At 45.4% G+C, this 10,100-nt stretch overlaps 1 pseudogene across 1 annotated transcript; it reads left to right on the top strand.

Annotated features, from left to right (window-relative positions):
• Nucleotides 1-8,236: 8,236 nt before the first annotated feature.
• On the top strand, nt 8,237-9,805 carry LOC123187157 (DIBOA-glucoside dioxygenase BX6-like; annotated as a pseudogene). Its single transcript, XR_006493839.1, has 3 exons — nt 8,237-8,800; nt 8,888-9,212; nt 9,315-9,805. The product of XR_006493839.1 is annotated as a DIBOA-glucoside dioxygenase BX6-like (transcript).
• The last annotated feature ends 295 nt before the right edge of the window (nt 9,806-10,100 follow it).

Here is a 10,100-nt window from a genome sequence, read left to right as displayed (position 1 = left end):
CCTCGCCTCGCCTCTGTCGCCCCGCCTCGCCTCGCCTCTGTCGCCCCGCCTCGCCGTCGCCCCGCCTCGCCTGAGTCCACAAGGAGGAGAAGAAAAGAGAAAAGAAATTCCCCTGAGTCCACATTTATTTTTTAAATTTGTCAACATTTCAAAAAAATGAACATTTCAAAAAAGTGAACATTTTTAAAATTTATTAAACATAAAAAGTGCATAAAAATGGTATAAAAGAAAACATAAAAGTGCATAAAAGAAACGAGCGTTATCTATACTACTATTAAAAGTGGAGAGTGTTATCAGACGAGCAACATAAAAGTGCATAAAAAATGGTATAAAAGAAAACATAAAAAATGCCACCGTAAAAAATGCCACCGTAAAAAATGCCACAATAAGTGTGAAGGTGCCATGGCAATAAATCTAAATTTTGCCATGGCAAAAATAAGTGTGAAGGTGCCATGGAAAATAAGAGTAGAAATTGTCATGGCAAAAAAAGTTCAAAATTGCAACATTCTTCGAATGAAGATATGACATGACACTACCTTTTTTAATACATGCAGGAGTGACATATGGCGGACGACAGAACCGAGCCGCTTAGGGATCCGGAGGCTGAACGTTATTTAATGGGCATCATCAACAACGAGATTCCTTATGTGCCGGGCTCAGAAGATGAGCAACAAGAGGATGATGTAGTCTCTTCTTATCTGAACCTTGCCGGTGACGATGATCAAGAAGGTGAAGGAACGGACATTGTCGACGGAGGTCAACCGTCAACAACCGACGATCTCGAATTTCAAGTAGCAACAACCACCTCCGGCGAGGTATATATATACATTGAGAGCCTCTCGTGATACAAACTTACTGAAATGTGAATACATATGTATTAACGCGCGCGACTCTCTTTCTTTTTTTAGCCCTCCGGATCTGGATCGAGTACGACAAAGCATCGTGGCAAATCCAAGGCGATGAGAACAGGAGAAACATATGCCATTGAGTCTGTCAGTGAAACCGGCAAGCCCCTACAGCACACCTCAAAGTTTATCAACCAATGCGGAGTCGTTGTTAGAGACAACGTCTCGATCACCGTCCAGGAATGGAATGAGCCAAAGAAGGCACGTCTTGGTTTCAGTTTTGTCGACAAGAGAACGAAAAAGGATTGCTGGAGAAAGCTTATGGAACATTTCGTTCTACCTCCGGAATACAACAAAGTCGATGAATTCGGTAACGAGGTTCCGGGTGGACGTCAGAGGAGGAGGCTAGTTAAAGAGTTCGCTCTTCAGAAAATGGCCGATGCATTCCGGAACTTCAAGAAAAATTTAACCCGTGACTATGTCAACAAGGGCAAGACTCCGGATTTCAATGGACAACATGAGAAACTGAAAGATGATTGGCCAGAATTTGTGAGGCAAAAGCAATCGGACCATTTCAAGGAAATATCGAAAAAAATAAGGATAATGCGGGTAAGAAAAAGTACCATCATATTATGGGGCCAGGAGGATACCGCATTGCGGACCCTAGGTGGCAGAAGATGGAGGAGGACCTGAGGGTGCGAGGAATCCCTCTAGGTACAGAGGGATGGGACCCAAGGGCCAAAAGCTGGTGGTACGGGCATGGGGGGTCGCTAGACCCGGAGACAGGGGAGTGTGTTCACCGGCATCGACACTTTGCTCCGACCCAAGCCCTTATTGACGCAATGACCCAAGCTCAAGCGGGCTTGATCAAGTTCAACAGAGAGAAAGACGCACTGACTTTAGCCCTCGGGAATGATGAACACGGAGGACGTGTACGAGGCAAAGGCAAAGTTCCGTGGAAAGTAGGGTTTTCCCAGGACAATGACCCGTACGGTTACAAAAGCCGTAAGAGAAAGACGGACCGGGATGCAGATCTTATGACGAAGTTTGCATCGGAACTCCATGAGTTGAAGCAGACCGTGCATGTACTAATGAAAGAAAAATCGGCTGCAGGGCCGCATGAAGATCATGAAGCGGATCGCGGAAGCCAGCAGCGGAGAAGCAGCGTGGCTTCCACGGATGCCCCGCCTTGTGCTAGTGCACCGATGATCGAGATTCGTGCACCGGAGCCTCACTACCCCGTGGATGATGTAAAGGAGATGAAAGACTGTGATCTGCATTATCCCGTGGGGAACATTTCCATGAAGGTAGCTAGCGGCAGTGCTTTACCCTGTACACCTGGAGCACTCCACCACAACAATCCCATTGCATATGGCTATGCTCGTGTCACGGTGGAAGACATAGTCCAAGGGTTTGAGGACCTGGAGATTGACAAACCTACACCCGAAGGGGAGAGCAGACTTGGAGATGTCAAGCGCCAGTTCATTCTATGGAAAAAGAAGTACATAGTGTTTCCAGGCGAGGCGCCAAGGCTAGCAAGTCCACCCCCTTCCGATGGTGGTGGTGGTGGTGGCGGTGGTGGCGGTGGTGGTGGTCGTGGTGGTTCACCTACACCTCCTTCACGCCATTCGACGCCGTCCCCCGATCCACAACATCCGGCGGGTACGACGCCCCCCAATCCTCCTCCGGCGGGTACGGCGCCCCCCAATCCACCTCCGGCGGATAAGACGCCCCCCAATCCACCTCCGGCGAAGAAGCAGAAGCAGGCGGACAGCAAGGAAACCCGCTCCTGGACTATTAACCCGGACCCTTATGTACCTAAGACCACAAGGGTACCGGAGCCCTCACTGAAGCCTCTCCTCCCAAGGCCTGGGGAACGTAGTGAAGCTGACCTCACATTGGCCGCGTCTGCTGATTATGAGAAATGGAAGGCAGATATGAAGGCGAAAAAACAGCCTGAGCCCAAGTAAGTATTCACTGAGAAGGAAAAGAAGTGGGCCAAGGACTTTTTGACGACACCGTCCCAAGCCGAGCTGAATATGCCTGACGACTATGGACATGAACTTCGTAGGCAAGCAAAAATATTGAACGAGGAAGAAAGTAAAAAAAGCGGGAAACAAGTTGACCAGCTCGGGATGGAGAAGAAACAATCTATCCCCCAGCTCATAGTGAAAGCCGGTCCGGAAGAGGACCCCGAGATCATAGCAGCTGCGGCAGCACTTGGATTGACTGTAGCGGGTGCCATGCAACAAGCGTCCGAGATGGGTTTGACTCTTCGTGCCTGCTTAGACCTTGAGGATGCGCCTGTAGGTGAGATAGCATTCCAATATGTGCGGAAGGGGCCTCTCGTCGAGCCTGAGGAGGAAAATAGTCTACCACAACAAATGCGAAAGCTGCTACGTTGGTACAAGCAATTCATAACATATGCCGACAAAGAATATGTTTATGCGGATGTTACACATGAGCATCACATCAAACAGTACTATGTACAAGTTCATATGAGTGAATTGTTCCAGCTATTCAATCTGCGCGCCCTCGACAAATGTATGCTGAGTTGCTACGTTCTGTAAGTGTGATTTATTTCTACCTCATCTCGTTCTTCATTGCCTGCACTATATATATATATATATATATATATATATATATATATATATATATATATATATATTGTCCTAACTATATTGTTGCGTACGCTATATATTATGCAGAATGAAGATTTGGGAATGCAGAATAAAAAACATCCATGATGTTGGGTTCATTGACCCACATATCGTTAATGGACATGTGTTAGAACATTACCCCAACGACGTGGAGAAAGACCTGTACAAGTTTCTTAGAAAGCATCAACTCAAAAGTAATATTCTATTTCCTTACCATTTTGGGTGAGTGTTTCTCTCTTGTGCCCATTCTCTTTTGTTTACTCAATGCATGGTATGTCTAATCGATGAGTTATGCATGACTGTGCATGTAACGTGTCCACAGGTTCCACTGGATTCTGCTAAATATTGAACTTCACACCTCCACAGTTCTAATCAGCGACTCTAAGGATTCGGATCCAAAGCATTGGGCCGACATGAGAAAAATGCTGAAAAAGTAATTATTTTCAATCATTTGAGCTCTATATCGACCGGTCTCTTTCGTTCATTTCCTAATATCAACTAACTAATAACTCCCTTATTCATTTAATTTTCTTTGCCCTGTAGGGTTTGGAGACGGTTCTCAGAAGAAATTATCGGTGAATTCAAACATGAGCTAGAATTCAGAAAGTTAGTTAATGTGGATCAGCAGCCACCGGCGACCGATCTATGTGGATACTATGTTTGTGAGAACATCCGGAGAGAAACCACTGAGCGGAAGGAATCACCTAGCGTGCGGAACGCGAGGGATAACTTGCGGAGGAGGCTTAGTCCAGAAGCTCGCTTCCGACCAATTCAAGAAGAATTAGCAGGATTTTTAATGAGGGAAGTCATCGATCCTAAAGGACAACACTATACCGAGGACGAAGAAATTTATATGCATACCCGAGATTGAAACTTGTTCGAAGTTGTATATGGTCATCCATCCTAATTGTGTATGGAAACTTGTTTCGAAGTTGTATATGGTCACCCGAGATTGAATATATATTATATATTCCTCTTGAATTCTTCTTGTTTGAAATTTCATATGCATGTATATAGTAGCGTAGAATATGTGTACTGAAACTTCATCAAAAATAAAATAAAACACAAAATAAAATATAAAACAAATAAAACAATACAAATTAAAAAGAAACCAGGTTTAGGGGGGCTAAAACCCTAAACCTGCCGAGGAGGCCTTTAGTCCCGGCTGGCCACGAGAGCCGGGACTAAAGGTCCTCGGCCCCGACGAACCACGGGCGCCCACGTGGCGGGCCTTTAGTCCCGGTCAGCCACAAGAACCGGGACTAAAGACTTTTGTCGCGGTCCGGAAGAGCCGCGGCTAAAGGGGGGGGGGGTCTTTAGTCGCGACCATTTAGTCCCGGTTACACAGCCGGGGCTAAAGGCTGTTGCGAACCGGGACTAAAAGGCTTTTTTCTACCAGTGCATGGACATCCTGAACCCATGGGCATATGAACCCGCTTTTTTAAAATGCATCTTAAACGGATTTTAAAATGTCAAAAATAGGAATAAAATTTCACGCATACATCTTCCCAACATGTGTGCGCGGCATAATGTTTTGTGAAAAACTTATTTTTATTTCGCCACTGCAAAAAAAGACAAATTTCAGTCCTCTTAAATAGTGTTCCACGACACATTTTTTGTCAACGTTAATTTTTCATGATACTTTCTGTGCGCACATAGAATGTGAAGAAGTATCCATCAATTTTTTTCCAGAATTTTTCGGCAATTAGAAAGGAGTTTTTTTCAAAATGGGTTCATATGCCCATGAGTTGATCCATGCACTTCCGGGTGTACTTGCCCCTTCTGATCTACTACCTCCATGACAGAATATACAAAACGTCATATATTTTGGTATGGAGGTAGTAGAAGTGTTCACTTAACTGCTATTGTAGTAGATATGATTGCATTGCTCACATTACGACATACCTACTCTCTCCAGATTAAAAAATAGAAACTCACTCACTCCAGTACAGTAAATTGACGTTTTGGACAGCATGATAGCCATAATTGCAGCAGAGATTAGCTGTCCAGTAAATCTGACTGGAGGTAGTAAGACCTCCTCCAATGCACCTCATCTTAGGCTAGTTATAGTGGGAAGTAATTTAGACTAATGTCATGCATATGACATTAGTCTTTGTTACTATCTTCATAGTGCAAAGTAACATACAAGTATTATCATAGATGATAGCATTTATTACATTATAGACTCATTTTGCTTTGGGTTGCGTTATGTTACAGTAACATATTATGTTACTCCAAACACCTTTCTCCTCATTAACTCTATGCCACTTAAGCAAACCTGTCTTGAAATGCGCTATGTTACTTGCTAAGTTACTCCCACTATGACCAGCCTAAGATGAGGTGCTAAGCACATTAAAGAGCTAAGCAACTAAAGTCCCCAATGCAAAGGTGCTTAGTTTCCTGTAGCTTAGCATCATTCATTTAATGATTTAGAAACTAAAGTTATCCATGCATTGATGGAGTTCTTTCATTTAAGTGTTTTCCCTAGGTTCTCGCGCTTGGTATTGTTTCTTTCTGGGGTCACCACACCCATCTCTCTCCTCTTAATTACCTTGTCAAATCATCTGTTTTGCCTACATGACGGCCTTAGCATCTATACAAGGTGGAGCATCGAGAGGGTCCTAATAAATTATGCTCCTATTACTGGTTTCTTTCTGCCTTGGTACTGCTCAGTGATAAGACATTGAGAAAATCAAATTGATACTTGCAGGAAAATAAATTTTTTTTCTGCTGGATGCTGACTATTACTCCACTTGTGTGGATCGACTAGATAGATTGTTGTTGCACGTGGTCGGCCATGATCATCTACAGGAACGTACAGCTCGAGATCTATGGTCTCGCACTTGTCGCCTGCAAACCCCACTATTAGCTCCATCTTACTCCCTCCATTTCGGGTTTATTGTGCCCCCAAGATCAGACACCACGACCAAACCAGTAGGTTTGTGGAGAAGAAAGATTTAGATGATAAACCCAATGGAGAGGGTAAAAAAAGGTCAGCATCTCGAGAGCTGGAAGTGCTCCATGGTCGCGATCTCGAGAGGACAGAGGAGGATGGGCCACGTAGGCAGCGTGCATCGCGTGCTCGAATCTGCCAGAAGTAGGATTGGCCGTGTCAATTATATTAAACCTACGTACTGTCTCCAGTCAAGAGAACGTGACGTTTTGGACAGCATGGTAGCACTAACTGCAGCACAGTTTGTTTGTCCGGTAAATATGACTGGAGGTAGCAATACATTATGCGGTGTGGATTTTTTTTTGCAACAAACATAGTCTAGAAAATATGAAACTTCTTTGCAACAAACATAGTCTAGCATAATACTCATGTTCAAGTTTTGGGACAAAATGAGCTATGTCGTATTATGAGCGAAAAAACAGATATGCAGCTAAAAAAACCAGGAATAGTAGTGTTTATATAGTAGTACTTTATCCATTCCCTTATACAAGGACATTATGAAAAATACATTTTGCATCTATACAAGGTCACTAACAGTATCGAGGCAAAAATTAATAATGTTTTCTCGTACTAGCTACTTGTTTTGTTCCTTTATATAAGGTGCATTTGTTTTTTGATAAAAAAAATTAAACGTAAGGTGCATTTCTTCTAATTCCTCATAATTCCCTTGTTAGCCCTTCAGAAAAAAAAGGAAGTATCTGTCTCCCGATTGCCTATATCTCTCCTTGTAGCAAAAAAAAAAGAAACTATCTCTTTATCGATTGCATGTATCTGTTATTTTCCTTGACTAGCCGATTTACTTGCCACTAATTAAAAAAATTGTCAAGGGTAATTTCGTTCTAACCAGTCTATAATTACGTTCCTTGGTCACCGTGCCGAAAATAATATACCTCACATAAAGGAATGGAGGGAGTCCTTGTATGCATGTAGTCATAATGACACTGTGCTACTTCCTTCTCATTCCTTGCTTGCATGCATGCAGGTGTATTAATGATCCTAGATAAAGGAAAAGTTGGCTTGCAAAACAATCATTAAATTTTATCTTGGGGCCTGTAATTTGAGTTTGTGACCTTTTATAAGGGAACAGAGAGAGTATTGATTATGTTGCATTTTCCTCGGAATACGGCGTAAATCGTTGTTCTGAAACTCTTAACATGAGCATTGCTAGACCATATGTCTTGTTAAAAGGTTTCAATTTTTTTGACTATTTTTAATACTCCCTTCGTTCCAAAATATAGCGCGCCCGTGCTTTTCGAGGTTCAACTTTGACCATAAATTTAACCAACAAGACCGACTGCGGCGGGAGGAAAAATTATATAATTGAAAACTTCTTTTGAATACGAATTCACCGGTATAATTTTTGCTCCCGCCGTAGGCGGTCTCGTTGGTTAAATTTATAGTCAAAGTTGAAGCGTGGAAACCGAGGACGCACTATATTTTGAAACGGAGGGAGTATTTCTTTTCAATTCGGGTGTGCCTAGCTAGACCGAGGTTCCACGACCATTTTCGTAGATTATGCTCCTATTATTGGTTTCTGTCTGCCTTGATACGTACTGATGAGTGATAACACATTGAGAAATAACTTGATACTTGCGGAAAAATAAAATTTTGCTGCCCCATGCTGCTACTGACTATTACACCTGTATGGATGGACTAGATAAATAGTTGTGCATGTGGCAGGCCATGAACTACGGCTAGGGAGATCGTGGCGCACGTGAGCCAAGGCCTCAAGCGCGACTATATATTTCCGGCTGGAGCAGCATCTATACTCCAACACTTGCCTTGTATTGTTAATGCGTGTGGCTGCAGCGGGCACAGATTCAGATCATCATGCCCGCCACCGAAAATGCTGCCGGCGAGGCCTGGGACCGCCGACGTGAGCTGCAGGCGTTCGACGACACCAAGGCGGGCGTCAAGGGCCTCGTCGACGCCGGCGTCACGGCCCTCCCGCCCATCTTCCGCCACTCGCCGGAGTCCCTGGAGGGCATCACGTCCTCAAACCATGACGCCGCGGCCATCCCGACCGTCGACCTATCGGCCGCGCGGCGCGAGGACACGGTCGCCCTTGTGCGGCGCGCGGCCGCGACGGTGGGCTTCTTTCAGGTGGTCAACCACGGCGTGCCGGCTGAGCTCATGGCCGGCATGCTCGAGGCCGTGCGCCGGTTCAATGAGGGGCCCGCCGAGGCGAAGCAGGCCATCTACAGCAGGGACCAAGCTCGCAAGGTGCGTTTCGCCTCCAACTTCGACCTCTTCTCGTCGGCGGCGGCCAACTGGCGCGACACCCTCTTCTTCCACCTCGCTCCGGACCCGGCACCTTCCCAAGACCTGCCCGAGGCTGTGAGGTACGTAGTAATCCATACATGATCCATCATGCATGGATTTCTAGTTCATAATATACTCAATTATTTTGAAACAAAAAATATATGTAGGGACGTTGTCACCGAGTACGGCAAGGCGGTGACCAAGGTGGCGCTGTCCGTGCTGGAGCTGCTGTCGGAGTCCCTCGGCCTGAGCAGCGACCACCTGCGCGATATGGGCTGCGCGGAGAACCTCAACGCGGTGTGCCAATACTACCCGCCGTGCCCGGAGCCGTACCTCACCTGGGGCACAAAGAGGCACACCGACCCGGGGTTCCTCACCGTCCTCCTGCAGGACGGCATGGGCGGCCTTCAGGTGCTCGTCGACCGCAAGACCTGGGTGGACGTCCCTCCGGTGCCCGGCGCTTTCATCATCAACATCGGCGACCTTCTTCAGGCATGCATATCCACCATCCGTCTCCATCCATTTCGCTCGCTCGCTCGCTCTCTCTCTCTCTCGCTCTAAGTTGTACTAATATGTAACTCTGATGCTGTGCAGCTTGTCAGCAATGACCAGTTCAGGAGCGTGGAGCACCGGGTCCTGGCCAACAAGAGCAAAGACACGGCGAGGGTCTCCGTGGCGTCCTTCTTCAACACCGACATGGAGAGGTCGACGAGGCTGTATGGCCCCATCACCGACGGACGCAACCCCCCTATCTACAGGAGCGTCACGGCTCGGGACTTCATCGCGACGTTTAACCGCATCGGCCTCGATGGTCGCTCGCTCGACCACTACCGGTTGGACCAGGATACTCCTGCACATGCTGTGGAGGGGTCTGAATGAAGTGACATTTCCATTTCTTTATAATTTATTTGCAAGTTCAAGTTTAAGCATTTCCAAATAAGGGAACGTACTCTATTCCTCCAACCAAATAAGTGCCATAACTGTTGACAAAACTCTCTCACTCAACCAAAGTATGAGCAGCATCGCAAAAGTGAGAAGCTGTTGGAAAGATGCCCTGGAGGCAATAATGAAGTTGTTAAATATTATTCTATTGTCCACATTATCGATTTAGCTTACATTTTATACTATATATGTGCATAAGTTCTTGAATATGTGATTCTAGAGGAAAACCTGCATGCATATATGAAATGGTAGACACCATAAGGATCCCTAGTCAGGCCTCCAGATAAGCTCATGTTTGTTGACGATCAAGTTTTCCAAATCATTGACACCAGAGTACCGGATGAATATTTTCAGTCACCAAACGTTATACACTAACTGGGTAATCATAAAGGTAACTTTTAGGTATTCCAAAAATTATAACCTGGTGCTAGATAAGTC

Source organism: Triticum aestivum, chromosome 2A, assembly GCF_018294505.1.
Source record: "Triticum aestivum cultivar Chinese Spring chromosome 2A, IWGSC CS RefSeq v2.1, whole genome shotgun sequence".
NCBI lineage: Eukaryota > Viridiplantae > Streptophyta > Magnoliopsida > Poales > Poaceae > Triticum > Triticum aestivum.
The sequence above is the reverse complement of the archived record's forward strand: the minus strand, read 5'-3'. Positions and strand labels throughout refer to the sequence as shown.